Source organism: Rhinolophus sinicus, linkage group LG03 (genome assembly GCF_036562045.2).
Source record: "Rhinolophus sinicus isolate RSC01 linkage group LG03, ASM3656204v1, whole genome shotgun sequence".
NCBI lineage: Eukaryota > Metazoa > Chordata > Mammalia > Chiroptera > Rhinolophidae > Rhinolophus > Rhinolophus sinicus.
In genome coordinates this window covers 30,185,820-30,210,322 of record NC_133753.1, presented here as the reverse complement: position 1 = coordinate 30,210,322, position 24,503 = coordinate 30,185,820, and the positions used below count along the sequence as shown (strand labels likewise).

The 24,503-nt window shown below is 38.9% G+C and overlaps 1 pseudogene; it reads right to left on the bottom strand.

The window, feature by feature from the left end:
• Positions 1-5,534: 5,534 nt before the first annotated feature.
• On the bottom strand, positions 5,535-24,022 carry LOC109448215 (CWF19-like protein 2; annotated as a pseudogene).
• Positions 24,023-24,503: the final 481 nt, after the last annotated feature.

The window sequence follows — 24,503 nt, the reverse complement described above, 5'->3', positions numbered from 1 at the left end:
GCCAGGATTGTATTGATTAAAGACCACATTTAATGGAGCCTTAAACTGTGTCCAAACAGCTTTTCCCTAAAGTAGTGGAATGGCTTCTCTCTGAAGCACTCTCTTTGAGTGAACCAGTTTGCTGTAATTTCATGGCTGACTCACAGGCTCTGCTTCCCTCATCAGGTATGAATCAGATAAATTAAATAAATAACTAAATTCATTTTGCACATGTTTCCAAGTCAATAGGCTTAGAGTGAGGGCCTGTATTTTACTCCACACTTACCCAATAAGGGTAATGGGCTTTGGGGTCATTGTTTTCCTTGCTATACAGATGTCCCTTACACTACAGTCTAGATACCATCAGTGTGTCTAGTAGTCTAACTCACCATAAATATACAAACACATTGCCAAGCACTTCCACATGGAAGTAACCAATCTTTAACGTTTTTTTAGAAAAATAAGGAGACCATAATAAGGTTTAGGCTATGTATAACTGTCACTTTTTAAAATCCCTGTCAATGGACTTTTGTGAAATATTGGCAAGTAGAAGTAACAGAGTCTCCTTTAGCCTAAATTTTCCTTTGGACTAAAGACTAAAGAAGGCTACACTGAGAGCTCAAATAGAAAAGGCTTGCTGTGAACAAGCACACATCTTTAGGAGGAGAAATCAGTGTTTCCTCTGCCTCCTGTTTCTGGTGAGACATCCAGCAGTGGAGGGAGTTCTGTGGGAGTGAGTGATGAAAGCTCACCTCAGGAGGTGCAGCTGTGTGCAGGTTTAGAACAAAAACAACAAGTTTGCTCCCTGAAGATCTGGTAAGTATTAGGAAGAAGTAGGAACACCATCATCCTTCTTTGCTCTTGACAGGTATTGCCTAAGTTATTTGCCAAAAGGACAGAGCACAGGTTTCCAATAAGTCTTTCAGGTTGAGATAGCACAGAGCTCATTATCAGATTAGAGATTGAAAGCTACCAGGGTGATGGCTGCTGGGCAGACCTTCACCGCCCTGAATCACTCTTCCTGAGGCTGTCCACCCACACAGCTTCACAACTACAGTCATCTATCAAGTGTCTCTAGTATATGTGTGAGGCTCAAGTACTCAGATACTTTTTAGGCCTTATTTTGTCAGACTTTTCATCAGATAAATCATATTTGATCAGTCTTTACTTCTTCAAATTCTCCTTTTTTCTTTGCTACTATGACAATATACTGTCATGGGTTTTCTCCTTCCCCTCTGACAACCTCTTCCAAGTGTTTCACTTGTACCTCCTGCTCTAAATTCCAAATGTCGGAGCTCCTAAAAGCACATTCCCAGCCGCTATTCTTTTCTCTATCCAGACTTTCTCCTAGGTGATCTCATTCATTTCATCATTTGAAATGTTGTCTGTATACTGCTCATACCAGAATTTTTCTCCACAGAAATCCCTCTCCCAAGTTCCAGATACCGCTTATCCAACAACTTTTGTGTTATCTTACCTTGGATGTCTCAAAAACTCCTCAAATTTAACTAAATAAAAACAAGTCTTGATCCAAAAGAAGGTCTGAGACTTCCTGCCTAGATTTTGATCCAACGGACAGACAGTCACCTATTCAGGGAGAATCACTTCTGGTAAAGGTAGATAAATTAGCCCAACTTTCCCACTAAGAACAACGAGAAAAGTTAGGGAAACCATTCTAAATCTGTTTGAGGGCATCAGAGAACTAACATGGCAGCGAGTAAGTATGCAGCCTAGACCTAAGAAAAGAGGAAACCCGGAGAAATGAGCCCAACTTTGGGGATCAGTTTTTTCCTCAGGAGATCTCTCAATTCATGTAGAGATGGCCAAGAGGCAGAGAAACTGGATAGAGCTTCAACAAACTTATGAGGCAGGGGACAAAAATGAGAGTTTGGGGCCTGCCAAGGAAGGGAATCCTCATAAACTCCCCAGGCTTTGGTTTGGAACCCTGTACTAATCAGTGTTATCCAGAGAAATAGAACCAGCAGGATATGTGTGTGTGTGGACAGAGAGAAAAAGAGAGAGAGGGAAACAGAAAAAGGAAGAGAGAGAGAGAGAGAGAGAGAGAGAGAGAGAGAGAGAGAGAGAGAGAGTTTAAGGAATTGGCTCATGTGATTGTGGAGACCAAAAAGTTCAAAATCTTCATAGCTGGCTGTCTGGCTATAAACCCAGGGAAGAGCTGATGTAGGAGCTCAAGTCTGAAAGCAGTCTAGAGTCAGACTCCCCTCTTCCTCAGGGGACTCCAGTCTTTTTCTCTGAAGGCCTTCAGCTGGTTAGATGAGAACCACCCACATTGTGGAAGATAACATGCTGTACTCAAAATCTACTGATTTAAATGTTAATCTCATCTTTAAAATACCTCTACAGCAACATCTGGACTGGAGTTTGAGCAAATATCTCGGTACCTTGGCCTAGTCAGGTTGACACATAAAATCAACCATCACAGGTCACAGACCACTACTGATCCGAGAACCACACTTTGAGTAGCACTTGTCTAAGACTTTGGCATTATTTGGTATGAGGAAAAAGTTCTAATTTATATTAGATTTTGATAAGTCAAGGCTGTATAATATAATCTCTAGGGAAACCAATAGAAGAAGAGTAAAATAATGTTTAACTTGGGATAACAGAAAACAATCCAAAGACAAGAGATTAAAAATAAAACAGAATAATAGAATAGGGGGAACAAATAAAAAGCAAACAGTATGATGGTAGATTTAGGCCCATAAAAAAAAAAAGATAAAGATTGTCAGGATGGATTTTTAAAACATTATACACTGCTTAAATAGATGAAGTTAAGTATCACATAGAAAGGTCAAAAGTGAGAGGATAGGAAAAAAATATAATATGAAAACACTAACCAAAAGAAAACTATGGTAGCTATGTTATTATCAGATAAATAAGACTTTAGAACAAGAAACATTATTGAAGAAGAAAATTGCATAAAAATAGAAAGGTCAATAAACCAGGAAGATATAACAATCCTACATTTGCTTGTATCTTGTAACATAGCTTCAAAAGATATAAAACAAAAAAATACAAAAAGAGAAATGTGTAAATCCACAATTACAGTGGAAGATTTTAATACACATATCGCATAGCTGGAACAAATGGTCAAAAAATTAGGTAAGAACACAGAAGACTTAAACAATCTAATTAACAAACTTTTCCTGATGGATATGGAGATGGAGAGGGAGAGGGAGAGGGAGAGGGAGAGAGAGAGAGAGAGAGAGAGAGAGAGAGAGAGAGAGAGAGAGAGAATCACTGCACTCAATGACTGCAGAATACATATTCTTTTCAAGAACACACAGCACATTTGTCAAAACTGCCGTATTCAGAGCCATAAAGCAAGGCTCAACATTTCAAAAAATCAAAATCATCTCAGAGTATATTCTTTGGTTTCAGTGGAATTAAGCTGAATAAATAGAAAAAGCTTATATTTGGAAATTAAGAAGTGAACTTCTAAATACCTATGGGCCAAAGAAGAAATCACAAAGGAAGTAGTAAAAATAAGAACATACATTAAAAAAAATAAAACAGATATATAAGACAACAGTAGGTTTGTTGAAAAGACTATTATAGTGATAAACTCCTTTAAAAAAAGACACAAATAATTAATGTCAAGAATGAAAAGGGAGATATCACTGTACATCCTACAAACATGGAAAGGATAATAGAAAGATAGTATTTTGAAAAAACTAGATGCAATACATTTGAAAATTTAGATGAATTAGATACATTCCGTAAATTAATTTTAGGTTTGTTAGGTTGCATTGTGTTTTACGGAATGTATCTAATTCAATGTCATAAGATGGGCCTCAATGTTCCTTTCTTGTAATGTCCTCGTCCAGCTTTGATGTCAAGATTATGCTGGTCTTTGAAAAATGGATTGAAGAGTAATCTTTTCTTTTCTCTAGTCTGGAAGAATATGTGAAAAATTGGCATTGTTTCTTCTTGACATATTTTGTAGAATTCACAGTGAAGACATCTAGGCCAATAGTTTTCTTTGTGAGAAAGTTTTTGAACAATGAATTAATTTGTAAATTCATTATAGTTCCCTTTCTCAGAACCCTACACGTGTCCTTCAGAATTCTTCTCATAATTTCTAAGTCTATGTGATTTTATAGTTTTACTTTTTAAACTTCTCTTTTCACTACACTATAAGCACTACAAAGGCAAAAATCGTAACTGTTTTATTCTCTTCTGTTTCATCTCTGTCTAGCCTAGTGCTTAGTACATAATAAACATTCAATATATTATTATTGAAATAATGAATAAATGAATACTTTATATATTCCAAGTATATTAAAAGTGTGTGTAGCTTTTGTAGTAGATTCCTTCCAGTGTGATGACGTTTTGAGTCAGGATTGTTAGTAACTCTGTCTATAAGCAGTTTCAAGCATATAACCTTGAGCTTCCAGACAAACCTTGATGCAAATGAGCACTGTGTCTCAGTTGGACCCTTGCAATTAATTCTAACTCCTAAAAAAATGTATCTGGTGACACTAGGATTTGCTATGCATAGATTTTACAAGAACTTATTGCAAATAGGCATAAAAGCAACCAAGACAACATATCAAGAGGTAAAACCTTTTACTCAGCTACAAATAGTTTTCTACTGAGCAGACTTCAAAGTCAAGTTAAAAACCTTCATTTTCATGGTAAGCAAATAATGTTCCTAAAAAAAAAATAGAATGTGCAGGCAGTGATATTTATTTATAAATGCCCTATGACCACTATCTAAGAAATGCTAAGTGATGGTAAAACTTAAAAAGGCATCAGCACAACCAACACAATCTTTTTGTTAAAATTAATATCCTTCTCATGTGATAATCCTAGCAAAGCAATCTTTATCAGACTTGCAACTAATCTCTAACTCCAGAGAGGTGCAAAATTAATTTGGTTATGCCTCTGTACCTCATTTTTTCTACCTGCAAAAGGTGACTGCTTATGCTATGTGAAAATAGAACCTATAGAAACCCCATATTCCTGATATACTTTTTTTGTATACTTCATTTAATTCTTTATTACTTTTAGGACATTCTTTTTCCATCAGTAAAAAGAATAGCAGTGATATATATGTCATGGTAGAAAATTAAGAGCTCTTCTATAAAATGCTATGAAAAGACATTTCAGTTATTGCTGACTATGCCAATTCTTAATTTAAAAAATGACAAAGAAACCAGTCGATAGAGTTAAGCTGATTCACTCCCCTCTGAACCACATCCCTCTGAACCAATGACCTGATATACATCCTACATATCCTTCAGAAAAATCTTTCTATATACTCACTGAATAGTTCAGAACACCAAGATGCAGGTACAGAACAGGAACGTGAGTAGGTCACCCAATATATCTGGTCTTACTCCCAGCTTTCTACAATGAAGTCCACAGGAGCAGAAGGGGAAGGAAATGCCACAATCCAATGAGGCACAGCTCTCCAAGACCCAGAGCATGGCTTTCCTTCCCTATGACCTGAGGGTCAGTTGTTTAGTTAGATGCAAAGGAAATAAAATTAAAAGGATTCTGAAGAGGAAATAAAAAATGAAAGGTATGACTCAACATTTTTTTTTACTTCTGGTAAAGTCAAATGGTTTCCACCACTGTGCAAACTGCACTGCTTTCTTCCTCTGATCATCAAAGCTTTCTTGAATCCCTTTCCTCCAAAGTCTTGGTTCTATAGCCAGCACATCACCAATGATTTCCTTTCCAAAGTAATGAGGGCATTTGTGTTGATCTTCAATAACATGGGCAAACCTTCCTTGGAGGCCAAAATCCACAGAGAAGGAAAGCCTTTTGGTACAGACTTTCTGATATCTTTTGAAGAGAGATCACTCAATTTCCTGCTCATAGACTACTCTCCATCAGATTCCATTATGGCTTTCTTAAAATAGATGGGAGCCATACCACCCACTTCCTTCGAGAAAGGAATACATTCAGAAGCTGTTTCTTCATGCTCATATTAGTTTCTAAAAAAAAAAAAAAAAATGCAATCCAATCCTTTATCTTCAAACATCTTTACCAATGATTCTATAAACATCTGAATTTCCTCAGAGATGTCTTCATCTAATAAGGTAGCTGCTCTATGGTACTGCAAAGGGACTATCAGGCAGTGCCCCTCAGTAAGAGATTGAAACTTGGGTAAACATAAATAAACCTTAACACCTATTGTAACAAGAAGGTGTTTGGGAAATTGAGAACTGTCAAAACTATACAGACACTTTTCTGTTTGTGCAGCAAGACTCTGGTGTTCAGCCTTAGCTTTTTTCCTCTGGTTCTTTCCTCTTCGCCAAAATGTTCTCTCTCAGCTGCTTTGGAGACAAACATGTCATCCAGAGTATAATAGTCCCCATCTGTTTTTCCCATAAACTTAGATGCCATTCTCATAAAAAGTTTGTTTTGATTTTCGGCTGTTCCCATCTTTTCATTCTTGACTAAATCATTTAGGCTTAGATCATCCTCATCATGAAAGTATTGAATCCTTTCTTTTTCCTCATGGGCTGAAGCCATCTGTCTCTTCCTTCTTCCTCCTTTAGATTCCAGAGGTTTTCCTGGTGTGTTCACAGGCCATACTCTTCCAGACTGATCTGTTCTGACAAGAATCACTTATTGCTAGTCTCCATTCTCTACCCCAGAGTTTTTTGATGATATCTGTGGTATAGTTTCTTTGAATTTATTTGCCTTTTCAAGTTGGGCCTTCCTTAAGTTGTTCAGCTAACTCCATATTTCCCATCATCTCTGCCTTGATAATCTTGGCCCCCAACTTGTTCTTCTCATCAACACTCAGAATATGGATGGACTCACCCTCTGAACTACTTCCAGCAAATGACTTTGTGCCCTGTAGATGTTCTTTTTTCAAAGAGTCATCTCTCAAGCTTTCATCCTGTGATTTTTCTCTTGTGTCTTCTGAAATGTGTTGATAGTCAACACTGCAACTGGTTTCTAATGGCTTTTGATTTGAATGTTTCCTCTCTCCTTCTCTTTCATCAGATTGACTCCATGATGATAAACTTTCTTCACTGTTCTCTGTGGATTTTTGAAAACCACAATGCACAGAATCCTGAGTAACCAGTGGTGTAGATGAACTAGATGATTCAAAACATCTGCCTTCAGACTGAAATGGCAGTTCTTCATCATCAGAGGGTCTTAAGAATTCAGGTCTCAAATTTCCAAGAGAAGAAAACTTTTGATTTTGCCTTGGATTGGAGTCTCTTCTGTATGTTTCTAAAGACCCAGATCTATTATCTTTTTCATTAACCCTAAACTTATCTTTATTGTTTATAATATCTGTTGAACTATATCTATCCCTTTGACTTTTATTATATTTTACTAAGTCTGATTTTCTACTATCTTGACTACTTTGTACTTTACCTGAATATGTTGGTTTCCGCCAATGTTCTCTTCTACAATCTTCTTTTGTGGATGCAGTTTTTCAGCTTCTTTTAATTTTGACTGAAATATTTCCATTGATTCATATCTTTCAGCTATAGTGTCTTCAAAATTTCTATTTTGTTTCTCAGCTTGTTCCTTCATTCTTTGATAATACTTCTTTAGCCAGCTTAATCCACCATCTTCTACTACTGAAACTTTAGTAACAAATGACACATTACAGTCTTCTGATGGAAGACCTGTCCCACCATCCTTCCAGTACAGAATCAATTCTCTTTCCAATAGTTTGGACTCTTCAAGTGCTTGATTTGGCTCTTGCTGTATTTTCTTTATAGTTTCCTTTTCAGCTTTGAGTGACGATGATTTTACAGTTTTAACAGACATGAAATCAACAGTCATTCATGCATCCTTCCAAATAACTTGGTTGTCTTCTTTTTCTGACTTTTCACCTTTCACTTTCCAGGTCTTTGCCTTACCAGGAGCCTGGGATGGAACAGCAGCAACCCACTCATCTTCAGAGCTTGATGAATTATCAGCTGACTCTTTGGTTTTTGTTTTGTTTTGTCATATTTCTGTTTCTTGCTCTTTTTTTTCCTTCTCTTTCATTACTTTTTTTGAATGCTTATCTTTTTTCTTCTTTTTCTTCATGAAGTATTCCTGTGAGAATTATTCAGTCCATTCATTCACATCAGGTGTCATCAATGTATCCTGACCCTGAAGTCGTTGAAGTTCTTTACACCTTTCTTCCTTTTCCAAAATGGCTTTAACCTTGTACAACGCCTCAGCCCTGCCAATCAGGTCTGCTTTTTACACTCTTCGATATACCTCATAATTTCCTAACAGGTTTTAATTATGGGATCAACTTCCTTACTATCCCAGAAAGAGAAGAAATTTTTTTTTCTTCATTGGTTGAAAGACATGATGAGATTTTGTGCCATAAATGGAACCAGTCCACAACTACAGCTCTTTGTAGGATTAAACCAAAATCAAAATCACCAGCTGATAATTAATACAAAAAAGTAGTTAACTCAGTCTTGTAAATAAAGGTAGAAAAGATGTATCTGCTATCTACAGTCTTACTTGAAGAAAACAAGAAGAGTTCAAATCAATATCAAGCTGTGGACCCAAGGGTACTTGAACGCAAAGGCTTAGAAGCAGTGGGAACTGCTGAGGGCAACAAGAGCTTTGTACTCTCATGGCTGTGAATTCAAACCCCAGGTCTTTCACATACAAGTTGTGTGATCCCAGGCAAGTTATCAAACTTCACTCAGCTTCCATTTCTTCATCTGTAGAAAGAGGTTAACAATGCTGTCTCAAAGGTTTCCTGTGAGAAATTAGCGATGATCTACAGAAAGTACCTGGCATAAACAGGAGTTCAATAGATGGTAGTTATTCAGTGGAATAGATATTGGCCTTTCTTTCTATTCCTCCTTTGTTAAAAATAAATGAAAAAAAGGAGAATGGGAACTAGCAAAATGAATTCTTAAATATTATCATTCCTACTGGGGATGCTAAATACTGTCAAGAAACCTAAGACCCGTCCAAAAACGAATGTGAGCTAGATAGAAACATAAGTGTTCCCCAGGACTTTGTTATCTCACATTCTCAAATTAACATTATCTAATAAACAGAGTGACATCAAATCTGTATTAAATTGAGAATAACTGTTGGAACCCCATAGATGAGAGATAGAAAGGAAGGAAGAATTGGAAGAAGATGGGAGGAAAAGAAAAGGAAAGGGAAGACATAGAAAGGAAGAGAAAAAGACAGAAAGAAACACACCAGCTCCATCTGGATTACAGTTTGCTTAGAAGCAGAATGATACAGGACTGTCTTCTTCTTTCTGCCCTATGGCAAAGACCATAGCTGCTTTGTTTGCTTCTGCTTGCCCAGTAGTTTGCACAGTGCCTGGAACATTATAGGCATTTAATAAATAATTGCAGGATGTGCAAATGAATAAAGGAATGAATGCTGCCTATATCTCCAGAGTCATAAATATTCATCCTTTAACCAAGAATTTTAAAACACAGAAAACTGATTTTATGCATTGACTCTAGGTACTTGGAACCAGAATTCCAGATATGGGTATCTCTAGGTTTGTATCTAGTGGCGGTCACTTAACCATCTCTCCAGTCATGCAAAATGGCCTTTCAAATAAAGATTTGAGAGTTCCGTTCGGTGGCCTCAATTTCAGCTCTCAGTCTACCAGTATTCAGTTGCCTTATGATATAGTTCCTGGTGATATATATTAAAATGCAGAAAGAACTGTTTAGAGACTCTAAGTTGTATTACAAAAAATCAAAGATAGCACTGAGCAATTAAAAATTAGTCAATATAGTATCTGCTCTCATTATTGAGAGATGCTTAATCTTATTATTCATTTTCGGGAAAGAACAGGAGATGTGTAGTGAAATTCATATAGCTTCAAATCACCAACAGATAGGGTAATGTGTAATTACCAATTTTAACATGTTTACCTGTCAATCATTATAATTATTTAATCAAAACAGTGTAAGAATATTTTGGTACATTGCTTATTAACATTTTTTAATCTATTAAAAACAGGTCAAATGCCCCATTAAGATTTATACTTTGGGACATTTTCTAGAACAATTCACATAAACCCACTGCTACCAAAGCACAGAGCTGTGAGAATTAAACCTACTTGTGTACGTAAAAGTGCTTTGCAAACATAGGTCTGTGTATGATGACATTTTTTCTTTCTCAGCCAGTTTGCATGTAACGTGTAATGAAATCACCTTCCATCCTTACCTGCCTTTCTATTAGAGGCAAGATTTTTCTTCTTTCCTTCTTAAACTAATGAGATTATAAAAAGCAATCTCATCCCACCAGAAGCCACCATATTTCAGAAATGAAGTGATTTATGGGTGGTAATTGCATTACAAAAAGTTTACATATCACTTGGGCATCTTTCAGGGAAAAAGGTATAGTGTGTTACTGCTGTTATTAAACCCCAAAGACCCACTGATCCAGAATATAAAAATCAACCACTTGTTTTGTTAAGTAATTAACTCTTCCCCATAGCTCCCATCCAGAATTAGAATAATCCCGTTCCTCATTGGCAATGAGAGTCCCCAGCAATGTATTAAGAAGGGCTACTGAAAGGTGATGCCAATTAATTGCCAAAAGTAATTGTCATTTTGAAATCACATTATTGTCTAATTTGCTGCCACTAGATCATTAAAGTGCCAATTATGCCTCCTGCTTTAATGTATTAATAAAAAAAGCAATCATGCATTTATTGCCTTTATAATTCCTGAGATAATTATACAACAGGCTGAAGGTATATTTCTTCTGTGACGCACCAAACTTAGCAACCACAATGAAGGATCTAATGGTTAGGAAATTAACATAGCAGAACTGACTATTAGAGCTAAAACCAAATATCTTCAGCTACTTTATTTGAAGTGCCATAGGGCCATTCCCTGGAATCAAGTTCTGAGGAGGTAAGAGCTTGCTTGCCTCTATATCATCATCTATTCCCTCTTTCTCCATTCTTTCCTAGGTAAATATACAGTAGAAAGACAACTTTGTTCCGGAACAACAACAACAACAAAAATGGTTTCCAGGTTGGTTTACAGGTAATGTACTCCTGAGTAGGCATGAGGTCCAGGAGAGGCTGCATTTCTAGGCAGCCCATGAACCATTTTCATCTTGAGTAAGTCCCATGACTGCCTAAGGTCGAGGTTGAAGCATCTCAACAGCTTGCAGAAAGAGGCCCGGGGCTGAAGTGGCAGTCTAAAGAGCATGTTTTCTGGGTTTGCTTTCATTATTGTGTTTAAAATTCTGTGAATTCCCAAATTATAGGTTTGCTCTCTCACATAGGTATAAAAATCTATTCTTCAGATAAATAAAAATAATTTAAGGAGTCTGTCTTTTGGATTATCTGTCCTCTCTATTTTTAATATAAGTGAGTTTCAACTCAGTTAAAGTGTCCTTTCTTATCAAAAAAGTTATGGCATTGTATGGTTTTTTGTTCACTCTTCTCCATATTTGCCACATTAAGATTGAAGTAGTTGTATTGAGCACTCCCTGGAGTGACATATGTGGCAGAAGGATTCCCCAAGATATTGTGGTATCTGCTCTCTTCTCTCATAAAGGATTCTGTGCAAGTTGCTCCTCCAGCTGTCACAGTCCCACTGATATGCCTTTATTCATTCCTGACATTGTTCAAGCTCCGTAGTCAACAAACTACAGCTGGAAGGCCAATCCAGCCCACCTCATGTTTTTGTAAATAAAGTTTTATTGGGACACAGCTATGCCCTTTTGTTTACGTATTGTATCTGTCTGTGTCTCTCTACAATGGCAGAGTTGAGTAGATGCAACAGAGACTGCATGGCCCACAAAGCCTAAAATATTTTCCATCTGGCCCTTCACAGAAAAAGTTTGCCAATCTCTGTTCTACTGGGTTTGTTAGTGTGTTTTTTTTAATCTGCCTATTACAGAATCTTCTTCTCCACAAATAAAGACCTTTACTCTTACATTGCTGAATGTTTTCCTTGTCTTCTCTCTGAATTGTTCTTTCTAAATTACAGTATCTTAACTTCTGAAATTTAACTCTCTGTAACGTTTCATCCACACACTCCCCGGTGACTTTGAGAACAGTTCCCCACGGATGCTCACAAAGGCACTTGACAACATCTCCTTTTGATCAGCAGCCTGATAAGAAATCACCCTCTGAGTGGATCAAAAAAGTTTATTCATCCTTTCAAGTCATAGACATCTGATGAAGGTCTTTACTATGTTCCAGGCTCTGGTGCTGAGATGCAAAATTCCACACATAAGACACAGTCTCTCCCTACCCAGAAACTCACAATCTGGCAAGGAAGACCTCAGACAATTCAGGGTATTATTGTCACTGTGATTGTTGTTTGTTTTAACACTTTCTTAGTTATAGGCCAAGAACTGTGCTAAGAGTTTCACATATATTAACTCTTAAGTCTTCATAATGATCCTATGGGAAGATGCTGGCATTATCCTCATTTTACAGGTAAAAAAATCTTAGGTATGCATAAGAGAACATAAACAGGGTTAAGAGAACATAAGTAGGATTACGGCAAAGCTTTAGCAATCTGCACAAAGTCACACGTGTGTTAAGTAGCAGAGCTGGGATTTGAACCCAAGGAGTCTGTCTTCAGAGTCAAAACCCTAAACTACTCTGTCAATCGCAGCTTTTTTGTCTCTGCCCATGACCTGAGAGCAGACACTGCTCCCACATGGGACACTCCTGCCTTCCCCATCGCAGAACACGCAGAGGATCTGAGTGATGCTGTGCTGACTCACACACTCCCCAGCACAGCCTGCTCCGCTTGGAGGAAAGGTGGGTGGGTGCTGGCACCTTCAGACTCCCAGTGGCAGGCCTGGCAATCTGGGGATATTCTGATTTCCTAGAAAATGATTCTCTTATCAGACAAGAGCCTCTCAAAAAAGAAAAAGGTGGTTCTAACTCCTCTGTAATGGGAGAAGAAAGGTATTATCTTTTAGCAAAACTGTTGGCAGCTACTTCTGACTTCTAAGGGAAAAGCAAAATTCTCTCTAGGGAAGGTAATCCTTTAGTTTAGGAAAATACTTTGATGCATCTTCATGGCAGGTTTTTATTTTGGACTTGGTTTTGGTTTATTTTTTAAATTTTTCTGCTGTTATTGTAAAAGGCTCCTGAGCATAGATGGACAGGAGTGTATGAAACAATGAGAGTTGAACTCCTCTGCATAATAAAGTGATGAAAATTTTGAGGGCATCTCAAAGAGAGATGATAAGGGGCTTGAGATGATTGAAATGGAAGCGGTATGAGGACAACTTAGAGAGAGGAGGCCCAAGGAGATGTCCGTGCATTGCGGCCATACAAAAAGAAAATTGGCCAGGGGGAAATTTCCTGCAGGGAGATGGTCAATTGTCTTTAGGACTGTGATGTCTGATACCAAGTTTAAAGATGTTTGCTATGCTGAGTGATCCTGGTGAGGGCAACAGCTCAAGAGGGGACAGAAGTAGTGATGGGGGATAGGGTGTTGTGTGAGCAAGACTGATTTTAAAAACAGCCTCCTAATAAAAGGCATGATCCAGATTGGAAAGGACCAAGTACATCTATCTCTATTCATAGATGACATAATCTTATACATAGAAAATCCTAAGGAATCCACAATTAAACTATCAGAACTAATAGAGGATTTTCTGCAAAGTTGAAAAATATAAGATCCATATATGAAAATCAATTGTATTTCTATACACTAGCAATGGACAATCCAAAAATGAAATTAAGGAAACAATTCCATTTACGATAACATTAAAACAAAATACTTAGGAGTAAATTTAACCACAAAAGTACAAGACCTCCATACTAAAAAAAAAAAAAAAAAAAATACATCAGCATTGAAAAAAATTAAAGAAGACTTAAATGGAAAGACATCCTCTGTGTATGCATTAGAAGACAATATGTTAAGATGACAGCCCCAAATTGATCTGCAGATTCAATGCAATCCCTGTAAAAAATTCCTGCTGCTTTTTTCACAGAAATTGACAAACTGATCCTAAAATTGATATAGAAAATGTCAGGTGCCCACAACAGGAAAACATTTTGCAAATAACAAAGTTGGAGGGAACTAGTACTTCCTGGTTTTAAAACTTACTACAAAGCTACAGTAGTCAAGATAGTGTACTACTGAAATAAGGACAGACCTACAGAAAGTAAAATATAGAATTGAGACACTAGAAATAAGCTTACATAACTATGGTCAATTGTTTTCTAATAGGGTAGAAAATTCAATGGAGAAGACTAATCTTTTCAACAAATGGTACTAGGTCATGCAAAGGAATGAATTTGGATCCTATGTTACACCATACACAAAAATTAACTCAAAATGGATCAAAGACCCAAATGTAATAGCCAAAGCTATAACATACTTTGAAGAAAACATTGGCATAAATATTCATGATTTGGGGTAAGGCATGACACCAAAAGAACAAGCAACAAAAGAAAAAAATAGATAAATTGGATTTCATGAAAATTAAAAACATTTTGCTTCAAAGGATAGTATCAAAAAAGTGATTAAAAAAACATGAAAAGGGAGAAAATTTTTGCAAATCATGTATCTGACAAGGGACTTCTATAAAGAATATATAAGGAACTCTTATAACTCAGCAATCAAAAGCTGAACCAATTGAAAAATGGTCAAAGAATTTTGACATTTCCCCAAAGAAGATACACTAACAAACTAACAAACACATGAAAAGATGACTAATACCATTAGTCATTAAGGAAATGAAAATCAAAACCACAGTGATAAGATTTACACCTACAATAGCTATAATAAAAGATAGACAATAACAAGTGCTGGAGAGGATGCGGAGAAATTGGAACACTCATATATTGCTGGTAGGAATGTAAAATGGTGCAGCCACTTTGGAAAACAGTTTGACAGTTCCTCAAGAAGTAAACACAAAGATACAATATGATCTTGCAATTCATGCCTAGATGTATATCCAAGAGAACTGAAAACATATGTCTACACAAAATCTCGTACATAAATGTTCATAACAGCATTACTGATTTTAGCCAAAAAAGTAGAAACAATTCTATGTCCACCAGCTAATGAATGGATAAACAAAATGTGGTATATCCAAACAGTGGAATATTATTCATCAGTGAGAAGGAATGAAGTACAGACACATGCTACAATATGGATGAACCTTGAAAACACGCTGAGTTAAAGAAGCCAGACACAAAAGGCCACATATTGTGTCATTCCATTTACATGAAATGTCCAGAATAGGAAAACCCATAGAAATGGAAAGCAGAATGGTACCATGTTTCCCTGAAAATAAGACCTAACCAGAAAATAAGCACTAGCATGATTTTTTGGGATGACATCCCCTGAACATAAGCACTAATGCGTCTTTTGGAGCAAAAATTAGTATAAGACCTAGTTTTATTTTCAGGGAAACATGGTAGTTGCCAGGGGCTGGGGAAAGGGAATAATGAAGAGTGACTGGCAATGGGTATGAAATTTCTTTTTGGAATGATGAAAATGTTCTGGAATTAAATTGTAGTGACAGTCACACAACTTTGTGAATATGCTAAAAAGAAAAAAAAGAACCACTGAATTATACAACATTAAAAGCATGAATTATATGAGTTATACCTCAATTTAATAATATATTTAAAGACTCCTTTTCACTAAATACAAGAAAGTGACCCTGACAAGAGAGGGAAACAGTTGACAGGGAAAGAAATCACCTCATTCCTAGAGAAAGACTCTAAAAAGGAGTATTCTTTTATTTATTTTTTTAATACAAGAGAATTAAAGGTGGTTTTGAAGTATTGCACCAAATAGCAATTTCATCTAAGCTAGAAAATTATTTTAGACAGTTCTTATTGAAAAAGAAAGAGAAGAGAGACTTCCAAAATAAATGTGGTGGGCAGGTTTGTTTTTTTTTTCTTTTCAGAGTGGCAAGAGTTCAGAGGAGGTGTGGGTAGGATTCCCGGACTGCAGAAAAAGCCTTCCATCTCTTAAGACCAGGAATGTTCTCAGAAAGAGCAAGATGAGAGTATATTTGGGGCCTGAGAGCCCGTCCCAGCTAGGAGTCGCCCCAGTACAGTGGATGGGGGCACAAGTCTGGGAATTACCTAAGCAAGGATGCCCTTCCCCCACGCCATTCGGGGACATGTGCTGGGACTTGTGACAGACTCAAGGATGCTGCAGACTGCATAGGTACCTACCTTCATGACACTGTGGCAGAGCCCATTTTTGTGACATGCTTGGTAACTCGAGCAAATTCAGGAAAGATAAGTGTTCTTCCCAGTTCCATCCCTCAACACCCCAGTTTGTGACCCTCTTTTCACTAGAACTTATTTTCCTGAACACTTGTGTTAAGAGTGTTTACAAGTTAGGGAATGCCAATTTAGCAAAATGCATTTTCCCTGGTTTCTGTGTCAACACTAAGCCCAAGCAACCTGACCCCTCCTCCACTCGCCCTCTCAATAAAGTAAATAAAGCCTCTGTTGGGATGATCTTTGCCAACACAGGGATTGCATAAATGATGGCTCTCTGGCAGAGAAAAGAATGAAGAACCTGGCAAGTGGTTAGATTTCACTAGAAACAGGGTTCCTCCTGCTTAAGAATATTTCCCAACTACCTCCCACCAGGCAGAAATTCACTTTTTCCAAAGAAGTTGAGCGAGGGTTACGACGGTCAGCTATCCTCACCTCTGTGTCATTTGTCTCCATCTGATCATCAACTAACTGAACAGTCTCTGGGCTTGGGGCTAGGAAACCAGACAGGAAAGAAAAAGAGACCACAGAGGGAGAAATAAGTACCGGCATAGTTCAAAATTTGCTGCTAACCTTGAGACCAGTCAGGACCTGATGGACTTGAGACTTCACTCTTCCCAAAGGGAAGTGTGGACACTGAATAAGGGAGGAGTTAATGGGAGAGGCCAGCAGAAATCTTGATCAGTGGGGCAGAGGCAGAAGATGCAAAACATCCTCAGAAACGCTGGGAAGCATCACATGGAAAACACCCAACGCCCCCCAATCTCACCCTGGACTCTACTCTAACCCACGACCGAGACTGGAGGTCTCTGTTCTCATATAGAAAACAGTAAGAGGTAGCCAGACCAAGGGCACAACACCGGAACCCCCAAGTATCTGAAATCCCAGCAATAAAAAAGGGGTATCACCTGCTCCCACTTCATTAACAGAGAGCAGCAACACTCACCATGGCTAGCCAGCATCATGAGCTTTTATCTGTAACTCAGCCAGAATAATGGTGAGGTCCATGTCTCTAGCCTTCTCCCCAGAGAAGACCCTCCCCCTTTATGACAGAATGAGGAGTCTACCACATATGGTCTAACCCCCTAAGTTTGGACACCTTCAAAACCACCTCCTGTTAATATTGCAGGCTATTAGTTCCAGTCCTGAAATCAGATAATCCCAAGTTCAAATCTCAGCTCTTCTTCTAACAAGCTAAGTGGCCTTGGGCAAGTTATCATCTCAAAATCACGTTAACAGGAGTTGTCAGGTTTGGAGCTAAGAGAATCAGACCAAAGCTATAAACTTGAAAGTCAGCTATTATTGGAGGTAATTGAAACGATGGCTTAAGTGAAATTGCTCAGAGAGAGCAGAGAATAATTAGAGAGCTCAGGACTGTCAAGGAGAATTATTTAAACCTTGGAAATGGGCAATAGAGGTTACTGAGTTCTGGGCATTGTCCAGCGGACCCTCCAGGGGTTATCTGGTTCTACAAAGCTGTGCACCTTTGATAGTCTTCTTATTGGCCAGGCTATTTTATAACTCTCGAGGGGTAGAAGTTAATTTGTAGAAAACTAATGGTAATGCAAATGATTATTGTCCATAGCACCGTGAATGAATTTTGTCCCAACAGAGATACATTTCATTTTTACCCTGTAGAAAAGATGCCCCCAAAATTACATTTTATTGTTCTATAGGATATTAACCATTTTACATCTATTAGCAAATTCATTTCAGCATTCCTGAGTATATATTTCTTCAGATTTTCCTTGGACCTGATTTAACGCCTTATTGGTTTCTTTATTAATTAATGAGTTACATGAAATCTTTGATGTGTTCCTTTTATATTTGTGTTAGAGTCTTGATTTTACCTTTTTGAAAATGGTATGTCCTTAGGACCAAACCTTTGAGGAAGGCCAACAGATAGAGGAACATGATCTTGCAAAGGAGGGAAAGCAAAAATAGCCAGTGAAGCAGGGAAAGAAGCAGGAGTGTCAGGGCACAAAAGTCAAGGTAAGACGAGTGTTTTGAAAATGGGGAGTGAGCAAGTAAATCCAAGGGTGTTTAATTAATTTTCATCTTACTTGACCACACAACTGCAGTCAACACCTAGCCCTCCGACCTGCGGCTCTGCACCACCAATCCCTCCCAGGAGATACAACCTTTTCTAAACCACTCAAAGCAGAGGATGTCTTGTTATTCCCTTCTCTTGGGACCAGAGGCTCACTAGTCTGGCATTTACACAAACAAGGGAGACTACTCAAGCATTCTTTGTAAAACAAAGAACATTTACTTCAAGGTGATTTTCTGTTCCCAACTAGACTGAATCAGAAGGCACTAAAGAAAAAAAAAGCAGGGGGGAGGGAAACCCTCAAATTTATCTGATGGTGCACCTCTTTAAGCACACAGATAAATCGATAGATAGACAGACAGACAGACAGACAGATAGATAGATATCCTGTTACACAAACATCCTTAGAGGTTCTCCCACCACATTAACATCCTTGGAAAGAAATCAGTTGTCAAATTTGATCATTCTCTTCATTTTCAACTCACAGATGGCAAAAAGGAAAAGAATTATGCAGCTGTGTCTGAACATGTGTAAATTACTCAGCCCCCTCAACCTTGCTCTTGTTTCTCTGTGACCTTGGGGTCTCGATAAGCCCAGTTTCACCTTCTTTTTCCCATGCTCTGACCTCTAGATAGATTGCATTTACCATAGCAACAATCTTCCCCTGTCATTTTCCAATTCCTAGAATCGGTAGAAAGCAGGAGCAAGATGTGAAAAATCACTGAAATCCAACTAATAGTTTTTAAAAAGCAAAGCCCTCCAGATGTCGTCTAACCTTAAAAAAGCATAAGCCACAGGGAGCAGCTTGAAGATGCTCTCATGTTTTTTCACACCACTTGTCCGGATTGAAGGAATATCCCCCAACCGCCAGTAGGCATCATTACTTTTCATTTGCTGAACACCCAGTGGATGGATAAGCCTCTTGAATTGGGTGCACTACTGCACCACCTGCTACGATCCTTCCAGGTGCACTCACAAATGACACTTTAGCTAACAAGCCTGGAGTTTTTCTGTTCATCAGAAGGGCACTTTAAGAAATTACCCATTTGTCTAGGACTAGAGGCGGCTGCAGTCACTGGCATCCCAGATGGTCCCACTTTTCAGCATTACAGATTCCAGAGGGGGAACCTGACAGAGCAATGACTTCCCTTTCCAGCATCCACTTTCTCACTTGCTTCCTAAAGGCAAAGTATCAAAGATGCCCAGTGGTCATTTTCAAGTTTTAGAGTTCTTGGTACCCTCTACAGGGTAACCACAGCCCAAATTCAAATGGCACTTCTGCGCATGCCAAGTAACCCCTTGGATATATTCCAACAGTTGCCATTCTTCAACTATATAGTACAGCATATGGAACATAGTCACTAATATTGTAATAACTATGTATGGTACCACATGCGTACTAGACTTATCAAGGGGATCACTTCGTAAATTATATAAATGTCTAACCACTATACTGTACACCTGAAACTAATATAATATTGAATGTCAACTGTAATGTAAAAAGAAAATTGTTTTACAAAACGTTAGCTAATTCTTCTGAGTAGCCACGAGATGGCAGGCTTGAACCTGGTAAAGGATCGCCAATGCTTCTGGTGTTTGCCACCTGCAGGGTTGGGGGACACTGACATGAGAAGCTGTGGGCAGAGGCGTCTCTTCCACTTATTAATATTCCCAGGCACAGCTTGAGAAGTTCTCACTTCACTTTAGGCAGTTGATTTGTTTGGGCATTTATTTGGTTTAAGAAGAATAATTCCATAATTATTTACCCGGTAACATGCGTTTATGTTTTAGCTCCTGCCTTTATAGAAAAAAATGTCTACCATTGAAAGATTCATAATAAGGAGATGTGTCTATGTGCAGAATATTCACCTTCATGTTAACAGATCAACGCTGCTTTCCAGGGGTTCCAGGGTATAAAGAATTGACCCACAGGCAAAATAGATATAGGTATACATTACTGAAACACACATACACAAATCAGAAAAAAATCATATTAACAATAGGTTGCAAATACTCCTTCAAGCTCCAAATATAGTTACAATGTTCACCATCAATCCTGCTTGTTCTTTCTGATTCTAATGATTCAGTCACCTACTCAAAGATGAGAAAACAAAGGTGTAAGAATCTTCCTTGTAAGGTATCAGTCACGTCTTCGAAAAGTAGAAAACAGAAAATCTGTTCCAACTTGTTTGGAAAGAGAGAATTATGCACTTATACCCATGAGGAATCTACCAGCTGGGGAGGGGGCTGCTGAGGACGGAAGGCAGGGAACAAACGAGGACAGGATCCACATTGGGGACAGTGATTACACAAACAGAAATCATCTAGGTTCTCTTGAACAAAATGAGGAGGTAATTTAGTTGCAGCTGGACCAAGAAGATTTCAGAGCAATAAGAATCAGGTAAAGGCAAAAGAGAGAGTTAATAGGGGACATCTTAGACTCATAATAAAGATGTAATTTCCTTAGGGCCTTCAAAATGACAATAGCTTCCAGAAGGCAGTTAGCATGCAGACTTGGAGATGACTTCAAGATCATCGTGTTCATAAAGACACACACATGGGTCCACCCACAAGAGCCAGTAATTAGATTCCACCGCTCCCTGTCCCAAGCAGTCGTGCCCAGTGACCATTAACCCTCTGCTCCAGAGGTGAGCAAAGTGCTCCCAGAACTCTGTTTGCACAGGCCAGGGCTCATAATGACAGCAGCAATTACCCTCCTTCCGAGTGTGTGTCTGCCTCGGGTAGGGGGCCAGTGCACTGGGCGCATTAAAGAGCATTTATAAACAGTAGGTTAGAAGAGCTCAGGGGAAGAAGAACTGTGTAATGAGTGACGGTTATTAATGACCATGATTATCTTTGTCCTGACCTAAGGACTGTTCCTCCAAGAATGTTTACGTAGTAGGCAAGACTGGAGCTGAGTCAAACATGAGGGGCTCTGAAACTCTGCCATTAATCCACCAGTTTTATAGAGAGAGGACATAGTGCTAGGAAGTTCTTGTCTCCAAAATTAATAGATACATGTGAAAATTTTAGAGCCCCCATGTTCCACCAGAAGAGAAACGGATCGATTCTCTGTGTGGTGAGTCACATAATGGAGGGCATTAGGCCAGGTTTAACATGAATAAGATATTGATTTCCCCTTGTTACTTGATTCTGCTTTATTTCTTTTGGATTGCCAAAGGCCTGTGTGACAACATGGGCCGTGGTCTGGAGGGCACGTGGGAGCTGTATTTTCTGGTCCTTTATTTATTCATTAAAGTTTTACGCTAACAACATCTGAGTGAAAGAGAGGATTCAGTTAAAGCCAACAGGGTACGCCTGATCCTTTGGGGACTTAATAAAGAGAGTGAACAGGTTATTTTTAAGGCCCTGAGAAAAGGAATAGGCAGGCTATTCTTGGTATGATTCATGCTGTTTGGCAGGGAGGGCTTGGTTTATTTTTCACCTGTCAAAATATCATAATTTATTTATACAGTCCTGTTAATATTTGATATAATACAAAAAGCTTTTGAGGAAAAGATGAACATCCCTTTTCACATACGTGCCCCCCTCTCCCAATCCATATATCTCCTGTTGGTAATACTGTTAACACTTAGACAGGTGTCCATCCAGGATTTTCTGTGCATTTGCATCCATATACACATATGTAGTTTTGTTTATACAAAAATGGAATTAGATCATATGCATTGTTCTACACGGAACACATTTTGATCTTTTCATGGCTGGCGGTCCCTCATACTTCCTAACAGCTGCATAGTATTCCACAATACGGATACTCCTTTATTCTCCCACTGATGAGTTTTCAAAATGTTTCCAGTTTCCAGTTGCTACAGTGATGCCAGGGAGCTCACACACCTTAGCCTCACAGGAGGTCGCTTGTCACATGGGCAGCCAGATCAAAGATAAAGTGGGGCTAGGATAGGTCTGGGATGGCAGAGGTATGTCCTGGGACCACCACGTCTCTAACCCTAGTAGCTCATAGCCTCAAAGGCAGGCTCCGGACAATATCTGGAAGGTTCCCCCACCCCTGTTTGAGCCTACCCTGAACCTACATCACTCAAGACAGGTGTAGACGAGGCTGTGAATGAGCTGGCAGACCTGGCTCAGCCTAAGTTAAGATGAGGGTGTTGAAGCCAAGAAAACTGGTTGGATACACTGACCTGATATCAGGAATGGTATGTGGAGTGGACTCTGCAACAAACACAGAACTTTTAGAACCAACACAACAGAGAAACAGACATATCAGCAGAATCGGGAGAAGACAGATATCTGTGTCTAGGGCCACAGCCTGGAGAGAAGGGCAGGAAGGGAGAGAAAAATCTGAATTGCCTGAGTATTTCTTCAAAAGAAGCAGTTCAACTGAAGACTCCAAAATGCTTTATATTGGCAAAATCAAATTTATCACCATCATTGAAAAAAATAATTGAGAGTTGTATTAGTTTGCTAGAAGTGCCATAACAAAGCACAACAAACTGGGTGGTTTAAACAACAGAAACTTACTCTCTCACAATTCTCTATTTCTCAGTTCTGGAGGCCAGAAAACCAAGATCAAGCCATCAACATGGGAACTTCCTTTTGAGGGCCAAGAGAGAGACACTGTTCATGCCTCCCCACCAGCATCTGGTGCTTTGTCCGCAGTCTTTGGTGTTCCTTGGGTTGTAAAAGCATCGCCCCAGTCTCTGCCTTTATCTTCACATGGTGTTCTCCCTGTGTGCATGTCCGTGTCCAAATTTCCCTTTGTTGTAAGGACACCAGTCATACTGGATTAGCACCCACCCTAATGAACTCATTTTAACTTGATTATATCTGTAAAGACTCTATCTCCAAATAAGGTCATATTCTGAGGTACTGGGACTTAGAACTCCAACATATCTTTTTTGAGGGACAAAATTCAACCCATAACAAGTGTTAAGTTTAAAGAGAAATAAAGTTCTACTTCTGCAAACCTGAATTATGTAGACTGAAATCTGAACCCCCAACACTTTCATTTGCATCAAGAAATAGGAAAACTATTTGTAACAATATGGATGGACATAGAGAACATTATGCTAAGTGAAATAAGTCAGACAGAGAAAGACAAATAGCATACGATCTCACTTTTATGTGGAATCTAAAGAAAAGAATAAATGAACCAATCAGAAAAAAAAAAAAAAAGAAATAGGAAAACTAATGGAGGGGTCTCTCCTTGAAGACACTTGACCTGTAACCTGGGAAACATTTTCACACAAAGTTGTCTTTAACTTTAGCAGAATTTGCAAATAATCTCCTTAAAATCCATTGTCTTGCCTCTGTAGAGGCGAGACCCTCAAGGCTCCAGAGAAGACCCCATCTGCCACCAAGACTACCAGAGAATCAGCCTTAGTAGGCAGCAGGGTAAGTTACCACGTGGTGGGTCCCACACTCAGAGGTACCAGAGGAGAAACGTCAGGCCAGCCAAGGGGGCCTCCCAGGGTGTCTGGGCGGAGTGTAAGTGACTAAGAGCAGGGAGCAGGACAGAAGCCAGGAAGTTCAGATGTTGGCTCCATTTGACATGCAGCCGCCTTCCTAGGATCCTTCTCATGATTCACTTTCCTGTTCATCCCAGGAAGAGCCAGAAAGTGGCCTCAGGAGGTAGGCTCCAGGCACCAGCTCCAAGGGCCGGTCCCAGTGTCCCTGCCAGCATTTTGAATGGTCAAGTAGAAAGCAGGTAGGATCTACCCCAAATCAGAGACGGAAAAACTTATCAGAAGCAAGTTCACTCTCAACTAGTCAATACCTGAAATGAGGTCAGTAACTCGGCAGCAGCAGGCATTTTCTGAGGCTTCTGAAGGAGTACCCACCATTCCCTCTTGACAGTTTCTATAAGACATCATCCAGTTAGGGAGTTAGTTATAGAGCTTTGTTCGCAGCTGTTGTTTTCTCATATATATAAAAAAGAGGTGACGGCTCCTTGGAGGAAGTTGTCAGCACAAGTGGTTGAACTGTCGAAGACTGCTGCAGTACATTCTGCCTGAGAGGGGGTGCTTAGAAAACCTCTTGTGACAAAAGCAACAAAAAAATGCAGAGGCAAACCACAGTGAGTTGGTAGGTGGTCACACCTAACTGCTATATTGGGTTTATTCCAAAAAGCACAAATTGCGTATCATGTGCATCGCAGGCTGGAAGTGCTAGAAAAGCAGCCTCAAAGGATGACTGACGGAACGTGGGAAATTTGCACCCAGCTCCTTCGCTCAGACTGGGAGAAGTTGAGCCATCCTTGTACACTGGCTGTATAGTTCCCCGGGGGTCACAAACTCCAGTCGCCTGAGAGCATGCTTGAAAACA